This window comes from Pollicipes pollicipes, unplaced genomic scaffold (assembly GCF_011947565.3).
Source record: "Pollicipes pollicipes isolate AB1234 unplaced genomic scaffold, Ppol_2.1 Scaffold_7262;HRSCAF=8765_pilon_pilon_pilon, whole genome shotgun sequence".
NCBI classification, from domain to species: Eukaryota; Metazoa; Arthropoda; class Thecostraca; order Pollicipedomorpha; family Pollicipedidae; genus Pollicipes; species Pollicipes pollicipes.
In genome coordinates, this window is record NW_023597055.1 from 6,925,043 (window position 1) to 6,937,296 (window position 12,254).

The window sequence follows — 12,254 nt, forward strand, 5'->3', positions numbered from 1 at the left end:
GTTTTAGATGTCGCGTTTCTGCGGGGATGATGTGGTTTGGCCGCGTTGGGGGGGGGGGGGGGGGGGAGTGGGGGGGGTGGGGGGGTTGCCGTTGGATGACGCGGAAATCTACTAATCCACCTGTGTACGTAACTCCATGTAGCGGAAGCAGCACCTTTAAAAAGATTGAACCGTAATGATTTCCCGTGTTCAAGAGGGGGGGGGGGGGTTGGCTTCCAATTTGGGGACGCTAATAGCGTCTCGCAGTTGCAAACGTCATCGCAGTTTAGCGGACGAAATAGTTTAGCGGACCCCATTAAACCAGTGGACGGTACGCCTCCTTACGCTTAATCACCCGCTCCGATCCCCCTCCCCTCCCCCCCCCCCCCCCCCCCCCTCCTTTGGCGCACACTTCCGACCGTCGCAGTGCGCGCCGGTCGGGGCAGGGCTGCCGCAGATCCATGGCGGATCGGCACCAGACCTGCTCCGGCGGCGCGGGGCCACCCGCCCCGTACACACCGGATGTTTGCTCGTGTCGCTCCCCCGCGCTGTTTTGATGTCGCGCGGCGATGCGGTGACGCGGGCCACACCGGGGGCTCCTCGCCGGTGACGGGGGAGTCGCGGGAAGCGGCCTGGGAACCATGGTGGTCGACGACAGCTCGCCGCTGGGGGTGACACGGCACCGGCATCCCGCGGCGGCGCCGGGTTCGGGCCCGCAGCTCTGGACCATCCACGGCCGTGGCGTGCCTCCCGCGCCCCGGACGCGACCCTGAGGCTCGATAGGATCTCTTCGGCAGCTGGACTCGTCTTCTGGCGCGCCGTCGGCGCCAGTCGAGACCCGCGGCACCGGGCCGTTCAAATACCGGCCCAACAGGCCGCGCCGGGCTGGACCGGGCCGGCTTTTTGGTCTGGTGGCTCGGTGGTCCGTTTGTCGTCCTGCCACGCCCGAAGGACACGCGGAGCAAGCAGCGGGCGCCGCGCGAATGCGAGACACGGCTGAACGGTGAACGCATTGCGTGGGATGTGTTCTAATGCGCGGGAGGAAGATGAAACGAAATGGCTTCACCGAGTCTTCCGAAGATGGCGAATACTTGACTCGCGAAGGCCTAAGCCTGCAGCACACCGCGCCTGCGTGCGCCGCGTGCGGTGCCGTCCGCAGTCAGCAGAGCGCAAACAGTCAACACTGACGGGGGAGCGCCGCAAAATGTGAGCACAACGTGATGTGAGCAACCTCGAACCTCGGCCACAGAGCGCCCGGCAGGAGTGCCGAGACGCTCCCGACACACCTTGATAATGCGACCGCGTTGTACTGGCGCGTGCCGGCCCGGGCCGCGACCGGCCGGCGGGCGGCCGAGGAAGCGAGTGTAGCGCGTGCCGGTCCGGACTACGCCGGCCGGCCGGCCGGGCGCTTTGTGCCGGCGAGGAAGCGAATGTTGGCGCGTGCCGGCCCGGACTACGCCGGCCGGCCGGCCGGGCGAGGGCAGCGAGCGTGCGGCCTTACATGGGCTCGATGTGGGCCGCGGCGCTGCGGCCATCTGGGGGCCGGGTGTGTGGGGTCAGCCCGGTCACCCTGCGCCGCTCCGCTCCCGCTAATTGTGCCACCTGTCGTGCGCCGCCGTGGGTGTATGTGGGTCGCGGCTGTGACCGATCTGTACACGTGCCGCAGCGGCACAACGTGTGCGCGTGCGCGTGAGGGTGGCGGTCTTTGTATTCAGCGGCTCGTGATGCGCGTGTTATGATGAGCCCTAGAGCATTTGGTTTCGTTTAAAAGCGCGGAAGGCCAACCGGCCTCGGTGCGTTGAAGGACATGTTTTAAGCATTGTTTGCATTTGCAGGCGGCCGTGCCATGAAGTACAATGTGCCGCGCAGTTCTGTAGCCACCAATGGTCCGTAACCCGCCATGGCCTGCGTTATCTCTAACGGCCACGACCAATAGCTCCCGACACTGATTTGTCACCGGTATTTTCGTCCCATGGTGTAATGCTCTCGTTTCCTGACGGAGCCTGGAGCGTGACGTATCTTCTACCAGAAGCCGGGATGCGTCCCCGAACTACGCCGCGAGCCTCGGATCTCGCTCCGAGAAGCCCCGCCCCGTGCTCTGGCGCCGCCGGTCCTGGTGTGGCTCCAGCCGGTCCGACCGTGGTGTGTGGACGGGTGCCGATCACTGGCACGGCGCCTGGGGTCGGATCGAGGACGCCCCCCCCCCCCCCCTCCACCCCGCTCCGGGGCACCTGTGAGCGCGGATGACGCCGACTTGGCAGGCGACGCCTCGCCGTGTGTCACCCATTCACGGAAGGTGCGGGCGCCGCCGCTGTTTTGCCAAGCCTGATCCTGCGGGCGGCGTCGCTGTTGTGTCTGGCGGGCGGCCGCGGGCGCGCCGTACGAGTGAACCTCAGGGACGCGTCGCTCGTAAGGCGAACCGCTCGCCGTGGAGCCCCCGAGGCCATTCTGGCGAACGGCGGCCGTTTTGGCGTGGAACCGCCTGGCGCCGATCACGCGGTTCGTCGCTGTGAAGACGACATCATTCTGCGCTTAATTCTGCGATTCGCAATCGTGGCGACGGGCTTCTCTGCGCGAAGCATCGTTGCGGTTCTTGTGACAGCAGGTCCTCCGGCACCGAGCTGTGGCTCTGTGAACGGGCGTAACCGACGAGCAAAAGAGGACACCGGTATGCGGACGCGATTTCGGGGGGGGGGGGGAGCCCGCTCCAGCTGCGGGTCGCCCGGCGCCGTCCCGCCCGCCCGTCCATCATAATCTCTAAACGGTCATCGCGCCGCTTTCCCACCTCTATTTGTCCTTAAACAGCGCCCGATGTAAATAGTTTCTCCGCGGTGAATGCGGCCCGGCTGTGGCGGCGGCGGCGGCGGCGGCGGCGGCTTTCTCCGCGGTCGGCGCTGACCGGGCCGTGGCCGCCCCGCGTCGCCGTGTACGCGGCGTCCGTTACGCCGGCGGATGCGACACAGAGACGCCCCTCGTCGGCGATGACAGCCGGCAGAATGGCCCTGTTTGGTGTCGGTTTGCGCCGCGGGGCGGCGATAGTCTCGCCGCGGTTTGAACGATTCGCCGGGGAATCGGAATGCTCCGGTGTCTGTGTGTGTACGGTGGAGGGCGGCGTTGGCGCAGCGCCCCGAATAGAACTGTTTGTCAGGCGGCGGCGCTGGCCGGGCGGTTGTCTTTGATTATGTATTGCTGGGGCGTGAGACCTGAGACGAGCGGATGGCGGACCCGTCTTAGGGCGCTGATGAATGACAGCCCTGGCGGCAGGGGGATGTCCCGCGGCTCGTGGGTGGGGGAGTGGGGGGAGGGGGCAGGTGAGCGCAGGACCGCGAAGTGAGTTCGAGACGCACAACCGGATGGTTTTCGACTTCCTCGCCGGCGTTTGTGGTGAGACATCGACGCCTCCATGCTGTAGTGGAGAGATAAATGAGCGAGAGAACATGCCATAGGTCTGGATGCATCCAATGCGTTCTAAAGTGTATGCCGTACTAAAGTGTATCCCGAATATGCCGTGGCGCGGGAGCGCTCAAATGATGACAGTAATCACGCTGACTGGCCTACGTTCAGCGGTTGTGTCTGACCTCAGCCGAACCTCTGACCCCTCTGTCTGCTCACCGGTTCCGTGATGGAGAGTCTGTGGAGCTGGGCGGCGTGGTCCCTGGCCGGCAGCGGCGGCTCACCGGCGCCGTCCTCTCCTCACTGCCGAGGGCTCACCTGGAGCTGGCTGGGCTGGAGCGATCGGCGGCCAACGGCCAGGTGGACAGCCGAGTCACGCGGGCGCGCAGAAGTGTCCGTTTGTCCGTCCCGGTGGCTCAGTTGGTTAGAGCAATCTGTTTGCCCATTCACCCACCCGTGACGGGGCGAAGTTCGAGTCGCTTGAGGCGCACTCAATTTGGCCTTGACATGATATGGCCCGCGGCCGGTGGCAGCGGTCGCGCTAAAGGTTCAGGTGACGCCAGAGGGCATGACGGACCGTGCCGGGCATTGCGGTACGTTAAACTTTCGCCACTAAATTCTGCCGGTTGCCTGGAATTGCGCGATCGGATGGCACACCATAAGCGGTGCTTGGCGTGAGCTTTTGATCCCAGAAATCATCCATTCAAAGGAATCGGATCAAATCTTTAAAAAAGGGTGGCTTTCTGAGCTGCCTTCGTCGGCGACTGCGCAGCGACGACACGGAGTTGTCGTGCGACTGCCTGTGTTGTACCGAGATGGAACCCGGTTTGTCTGTCTCTGCTGCCTCTGGCCATGAGCCAGCTGTCATCAGGGCGGAGCCGCTGCGGGCTGCGAGTTGTCCCCCGCGGCGTGCGGCGGCGAGGCCTGCGGGACCGGCCCTGCGCGGAGACGACCTAACAGTGCGACGACAGTCGTTCGGCCGTGGTGCGCCGCCCAGACGCGGATGCCGGGGGCCCAGTGCGTGCGTCCAGATCAGTCGGCACCTCCCCACCTCTTCCCCCGTCCCCTGTCCCCTGTCCGTCTGCGTCCCCAGCGGACGCGAGGCCCAGTTTTTGGCCGGCGGCCGTATTGTCTGCCGTATCGCCGACATCGGAGGCGCCGGCCGCGCCACGGGCCGCGCGGTGCCTGCCGGCTGCCGGCAGCGGCGCTGCGGACACCTGGCCTGGTGGCGGAGGGGACTGGCTGTCGCTGCGGCAGGGCTGCTCCCGGCCGGTCCGGCCCTCCGCTCGCCGCCGACGCGGAGAGGGAGCACCGGCGCGGGCGGCCCGACCCGCGGATCAGCCTGGGGAGAGTGCCGGCCGGCGGCGACGGGGGCCACGGCGCCGGGCGTGACCTCCGGCTGACCCGCGGAGGGGGACGAGAGTCACACCGGGGGGACGATTTCCGCGGCCCCCGCGCGGTCTCCGCCCGACTCCTGCCCCCAGATGGAGGGCGGCCGCGAGTGGAATGTGAACCACTATATCCGGTCGTTATTGAGGAGACAAGTCGTGTGGCAGTAGAGTGAGTGCTGGTCAGTGTTTGTAAAATCACGTGGTCTTTACAGCTTTACAGTCGATCGGCCCCGCAGAAAATTGAAGCCATCGCATAGCAGGGCGTCCATGGAGTGACTCATGAGCTCACATATGTCTGTCACACACATACACTCGAGTCTGCAGATAGCCTCTGGAGTGGGCGGCTTTCTGCTACTCCCCACCAGAACTGCCCCCGGCGGCCTGGGCCGTGCGGTGCGGTTACCTCCGACCGCTGCGGCGGTCTGGGGTGTAACCGGACACGCTCAGGAAGGCGGGTCATGAGGTCAGCAACTCTGACCCCGTGTCTGGTCCTTCCCCCCCCCCCCCCCCCCCACTCCCACACACACACACGCGGGGCGAAAACACTCCGGCAGTCGACACCCACCTCGCCGGCTGGCGATGCCGCCGGTGTTGACGCTGGCAGTTAAAGTCGGTGTGGTTGCCCACGTGACATTTGGTACGGCAAGTTTGTTGGTCGGGTCAGCCCATCAAAGTGCGGCTCTGGCATTGGCCTTGCGCGTATCAAAACAGGGCGGAAAGGCCGCCGCGCGGCTTCCGTTGGTGCTCTGCGATCGTGTACGCGTCCCTCCGCCTCCCCCCCCCCCCCTCCCCCCACGTCATGAGCTCAGCCGGGCGGGTCCCGGCCCGTTACCCCGCCCCCTTCCCCCCCCCACACATGCGCACCGTTCATTCGGCACCGACCCCCCGCGCGCGGCCACCCCACGGCCTGACCGGGTCAGCCCCTGGCTCGGTCGTGATCCGACGAAGGGCACCTCCGGCCTGAACCCAGCTGACCCGGCCCGGCAGACCGGCGGACCGGCAGGCTTTGGTGGAGACCACGCGAGCGCCGTCACCTGTGTCTGTCATCACATCTACCTACCTGGCGGGTCGCCACGACCATCCGCTTCGCAGACGCTCAGATAACCTTTCCACAAAGCAGCGGTGTGTGACGGCCAGATTTCGGTGATTGTGGGGCCGGCCTGCGCCGTCGTATCGTGACGTCATCGATCAGGCACGCCGCCGTATTTAAACCGAGCGGGTATCTTTAGCCGGCGTCGGGCCGCGCGCCGCTGCGTACTTCTGCTGTATCAACATCGCGCTTCCGCCTCGTGCCGGCCGTATCTGCCATCAGCGGTCGTCGTCGGCTCTGGCGGCCGCTCCGGCTTGGCCGTCGGGCCGCGGTGGACCGCTGCGGTGAAGGATGCGAGCCCGCGCCGCCGGGCCGGCTGTCGCTGCAGACTTGTGGTGCCCGTGGCCGCAGTGCCGACGGATTCACGTCCCGGGGTCAGAGAAGTCTAACGCGGTGCCGGCTTCGGCTCGTTTTCGCGCACGCCGCAGGATCAGCTCTGAACGTTGTCAGAGTTTGTGGGGGGGGGGGGGGAGGAGCGGTTGTGGGCCCGGCTCCTGGCCCTGGCCCTGGAGCCTTGGCCCAGGCCCGGGAGCGGGGCCCTGGCAGGCCCCGCTCGGGGCCCGACGTCGTCTCGGTGCGTCGGAGGCCGGCCGCGACACCCGCGCGCGGCCACGGGCTCTGCCCCGACACGGAGACCGGACCGCACCGTCGGAACCGGATCACTCCAGCCCCGGCCGTGACTCGCCGATCTCGCCGTAACGGCGATGCGGCGAAGCCTCAGCGGACGGGCGGGCGCCGGCGGAGCACGACGGAAGGCCCGCCGGCGCGTCTGCCGATGTGAACCAGGAACAGAGTCAGGCCTCGACCCATGACCGACCGGGGCCCGCCGACAACACCCTAAGTCGTCGCGGCGAGAGCGGGGTCGAGTTTGGCGCTGACGCCCGCTGAACCCGCGGTTACTTCTGCCTTTTATCGCACGGAGCGCCGGCGCGCCAGCAGGTGCAGCATCACTCACGGAATGTTGTGGTTGGTCTGCGCAGCGCGTGTGTGGCTTCTCAAAGTGATGTGAATGGGTCGTGGCCATAATCACACGGATCATCGCCGCAAGCAGGAAGTGCCCGCTGAATGAGTGAGAGCGTGCGGCGAGCAGAAGTGCTGACGTGCTCTGGCCAATCACGTGCGTCATTTTATTAGCAGAAGCGCTGCCGTGACTGCATTGCTGACAGCTCCCGCCCATTCACGCACCCCGTTGAAGGCCAGCGCACGAGCCGCGTTATCGACAGTGATGGAATTGACTTGCGGGTCGCCCAGGCAGCGGAGTGAAGTCTTAGAGTCTCGAGAGCGGAGTCTTAGAGTCGGGAGTGGAGTCTCGTTCAGCGGAGTCGTAGGTGCGCGTTGGAGAGCGTCGAATTGACTCGAGCTGCGCCGAATCCAGTGTAAAGGAATATCGCAGTGCCGTTGCCTCTGACGTCGCCGGTGTACCAGTCGACCCCAGCTGACTCCGCGCTCCTGCGTCGGACACCGCCTGCATCCTGCATTGTCTGACGCCCGGAGCCGGCGCTTGCTGCTCGCCGAGCCGTTATCGGCCAATCACGGCGCGAGATGCCCGAGGCGGCGGCCGTGCAGATGATGAGCCGACCCAGCCGCAGGGCGCGGCATGAGCGGAGCGCGCGCGGGCGCTCGGCGGCAGGCGAGGCGCGCTGCCGACGCTACCGGAGTGCGCCGACCCCGGCCGGCCGGCGGCTCTGCGCACTGGAGCGTGGAGCGCCGCCTCTGAGTCGGCCACGCCGCGTGCACGCGCGCTCTGTCGCCGTGCGTCGCCGCCGGCTGGGGCCGACGGGTCGCCTGGCCGGCCGCCAGCCGTGACGGAGATCGGACGGAGCTCTGCAGCCAGCCCCGGCGGAGATGGCACCAGAGGCAGCCCGGCGGAGGCCTGCCGCCTCCCGCAGAGACTCGCCGGGCAGAGTCATCGAGCGCCGCAGAGACTCGCCAGGCAGAGTCGTCGAGCACCGCAGAGACTCGCCGGGCAGATTCATCGAGCGTCACAGAGACTCGCCGGGCAGAGTCATCGAGCGCCGCAGAGACTCGCCGAGCAGAGTCATCGAGCGCTGTGAGTCCATCAGACGTCTGCCGCCAGCTGTGTGTGGGTCGGTCGGCCACGCTCTGAAACGGTCGGCCGCGATTGATGCCCCCGCGACAGCAGCACATTATCTGTCTGTCTTCTGGCAGGCGACGTCAAAGAGTATATTTTATATTATTACGTAAGGCCGTGTCGGCGGCGCCGCGTCGCGGGCGGCTCTGACTCCCTCTGCCGACGTCGGAGCTCCGGCGCGGTGTCGCCGGCCGGTCGGCCGAGCCGCCGCTCATCGAGCGCATCGAGCGCGAGCGCACAGCCGCCGTCGCGCTGACGCTGGCAGCCTACCGATGACGTCATGTTCCGGCTATCGCCCGCTGATCAGCCGCTTATTCCGGCATCGTCTGCCGCGCGCCGCTGATTGGCCGTCCGCCGGCCGCTGCGGCGTCTCACGCGCCGTGCACTGATTGGCGCGTGTTGCGTGCGGCTGACCAATTGAGCTGGAGGCGGTAGGGGGGGGGGGGGGGATGCGTGGGCCGATTGTGGAGCGTGGTGCGGGACACGTGCCGGGCAGGACGACGGATGGACGAGTTACTCCCGCCCCGGGGGCTGTCCACCCGCGCCGGCTGGCGGCCCCGGCTTCAGCACTGATCCGAACTCTTCCGTCGCGTTGCAAATATTTGCCGCTGTGTGCAGCTACTTCGCTTCTTTTCAGACACGAGTTGAACACAAGCGTTAGGGAACCGGCCCACAGGGAGCATTAGACACTGACGGCTTTCCAGCTTTCATGAGTAGCTATTGTGTGGTAATGCCTGCGGTTTGCGCCTGGTTTAGAGCTTCAGAATGTGCTCATGCTGGAAATCCCAAATACGCCGGGGCCTGGAGAAAGCGACGGACATCATCGCAGCGCCCGGTGGATTTCCAGTGAACAGTTGTGTTCGCCTTCCGGGCCTGCATGACTGGTTCTCGTCGAAGCTGCATCGACCTCGGCGGCTGTGAGCGCCGGGCGAGGAGCACTTAAGTCGTCTTGGACGGGCGGCACGTCCCAGCCCCTGTACCTTCTGCCTGACCGGCCCCTCCCCCCCCCCCCCCGCCCGTCTGACGGGCACTGCAGCGCGTCAGACCTCCTGACAGGCGGTGGAATGTATAGATATTCGGTGATTGCGGAACGGTGTGGTTGTGCGGACGCCCTTTCCGCATTGCAATCTGAAGGCATGCGACATGTCCTTGACGGCTCGCTGCCAGGGATCGGCGAGTAAGATGAAAATGCGTCGCCCGGCGGCTTCCATTCGAGTTTACTTTGTCATCTAAAAAAGGCGCAAGGGTTTGTGAATAGGTGATATATCGCAAGGCCCAGTCTTCCTCCAAATGTTAGCATTTCATCACCGGTTTCCGAAGACGAGGCCGGGTGTCGGGGGAAAACCTTTGGCCCTGTGCCTGGCTTACGTCAGACGGCGGATGTGCTGTCCCGGACGCAGACTGCGGAGATGGCAGGACACCCGAGCGTCGCTCGCTGGAGCCGGACCGTGCCCGTGTATGAATGGCTTCCCGGTCGCCGCCGCTTTTTGTTCCGCGTCTCATTTCCTTCGAGCGCGGCAAAAACGTCAATGAATTGGTGCAATGGGGCGGCGCTGTCACTCGGGCGGACAGCTTCCGTCGGCCGTTTGCTGACAGCCCCACACGCTGAGGCCTCCGCGTCTGGCTGTTGCCGGCGCCTGCGGCGGCGCCCCTGGCCCTCGCCGCTCCCAGCCGCTCACAGTTCGGCCGTCCCACGTGAAGAGGAGAACAGCCAGTCCCGTCCGGACCAAGCCGAGCGTGGCTGTTGGTCGATTCAGTGAAATGACGCACTTACTGATGCATAATATGAAAACCGTCGGTCTGCTGCTGGACCGCGGCGCTAGCGCAGCTGGACACTGAGAGCGGTGTCCTGCCGGGTGTCCTGCCGGGTGTCCAGCTGGGTATCCAGCAGGGTGTACAGCCGGGTACCCAGCAGGGTGTCCAGAAGGGTGTCCAGCAGGGTCTCCAGCCGGGTGTCCAGCAGGGTCTCCATCCGGGTGTCCAGCAGGATGTCCAGCAGGGTCTCCAGCCACGGCTCCGTGATCGCAGACACGCGGGACCAGCTGGGGAGCTGGTTTCGGCGCGTGCAGCGAGTCGAGTCCGGATGTGTCGTCCGTCAGCGTGCCTCAGCAGCCGGGAGGCGGGGGGGGGGGGGGGGGGGTCAGGTAGGAGGAGGAGGGGAGCGCGCGATTCCCGGGGACGGACTCGCTGCGTCGCAGCAGACCTGGTTAGTCGGGTGACGGGTCAGTGACAGCGCGTCTCGGCCGCACGTCAGACGCACGCGCTCAGTGGGCCGGCGGCCAATGATTGGATTTCGCTCGCTGTCGAGCCCCGTGATTGGGTGACACACCCGGCTCGGCTGGCCGGGACACGCGTCCTCTGACGTCAGCAGCTGGCCAAGACACGCGTCCTCTGACGTCAGCAGCTGGCCAAGACACGCGTCCTCTGCCCCCGAATATCAGCAGCTGACCGGGACGCGTGTCCTCTGACGCGTCAGCAGCTGGCCGGGGCACGCGTTCTCTGACGTCAGCAGCTGGCGAAGACGCGTCCTCCGACGTCAGCAGCTGGCCGAGACACGCGGCCTCTGACGCGTCAGCAGCTGGCCGGGGCACGCGTTCTCTGACGTCAGCAGCTGGCGAAGACACGCGTCCTCGAGAAGATGGTGACGCTCGCTGCAGCTGGGCTTTGTTTGTGCTTTGACGCTGGGAGCGGACCGTAAGCGGCTTGCAGCAGGCCATGCACAACTGCGCCACGTTTAACAAACGGGGAAGGTTTGTTTATGTTGGAGGACGTCTCGGCCGTGGGCAATTGTCGAAAGCGGTACTCGCCAACAGATCTGAAACAAAGCGGTTCCCGCCGACATGCGTCAGTCGGAGAGCACCCATGCACTTTTCGCTAAAGTAAAGGCTAAATCCTACAGTACCCGATCGTTTGGCATTCCCAATTTCGACGCCAGCTGGCTGACCGTATCCAGGGGCGCTTTCCTAAAGAGGATGACCCAGACCTGGTTTTGAACCCAGTTTCCGTGCATTATCATAGTATTAGCGTTAAGCTTACGGAAACTCGCATGCTGAGGCCGAAGTCAGCTGACCCCCCCCCCCCCCCTCTCCCTCTCCCTCCGTACTTACGCCTGTAGCCGTATTGTCGGCGGCCCCGTGCCCGCCGGCGAGAGAGGCCGCCCGTCCCCGTCCCCGCCGCCGGCCAGCCGAGGTCACGGCGGAGATGACCAATCAGCGCCTGCGTCGGCGGCCGATTGTGACGGACAGTTTCCGCTATCCCCGTCCTCGGGGGGGGGGGGAGGGAGGCTCTGCTCCGCCGACGCCGTGGACTCCGCCGCCGGTTCTTCGGCGGCGGTTCATGCATTCGGCCACTGATGTCTCGACGCCGTGGACTCCGCCGCCGGTTCTTCGGCGCCGGTTCATGCATTCGGCCACTGATGTCTCGGCGCCGTGGACTCCGCCGCCGGTTCTTCGGCGCCGGTTCATGCATTCGGCCACTGATGTCTCGGCGCCGTGCCTGGGCGGTATTTTAACAGCGTACGGCATGCCGGGAGCCAGTGGTGTCATGGGCTCAGTTCCGGCTGCCGGCGATCGGCGGCGGCGCGACCCACGGCCGACCCCAACACGATGACGTCATGAAGGCTGGACGCCGTCCAGCGCGCCCCAGGAGCAGCCGGCGCATGATCCGGGACGGCCCGATCTGAGTGGGCGCTGTTGTAGCGGCCGCCGCTGGCCCCGGGTGGCTGGCCGGGAACGCGGCTGGTGGTGGTGACGGTGCTCGCGCTCCGTACCGCCGGGATCGGGCCGTGCAGCGCCCGGTTTGTTTCCTCTCGTGGAATGTGTCGTCAATGACCTGTGGGGCGCGCTGAGAGGTACCTGAGCTCGGGCAGAAGCGAGCGCCGACAGTGAAGTCGCTTTCAGACTGCCGTCTCCCGACGTGAAACTAGCCAATGGCTCACGCGGTCTGTCAACATTACCGCTCGCTCGCGCGCGGTCTGTCAACACGCGCTGCTCGGTGTCCCAGCGTTGCTGGTGTTGGAATTGCATCCAGATGGTCGCAGTGTCTGGCGCGTGGCGCGTCCGCCGCGCTCAGCGTTCTGACGACGCCTCTGCACAACGGTCGGCTCCGCGTCGGGTCGAATTTGCAATTCGTAGCGGTGTGCGGCGGCGATCGGCACCTCGGCTCTGACGGGAGGCCCCAGGCCCGGGGCGTTCCTACTACCGCTGATCGGCACCTCGGCTCTGACGGGAGGCCCCAGGCCCGGGGCGCCCCTACTGCCGCTGATCGGCGTCCCCGGGTCTGGCGGTAGGCCCCAGGCCCGACGCGCCTC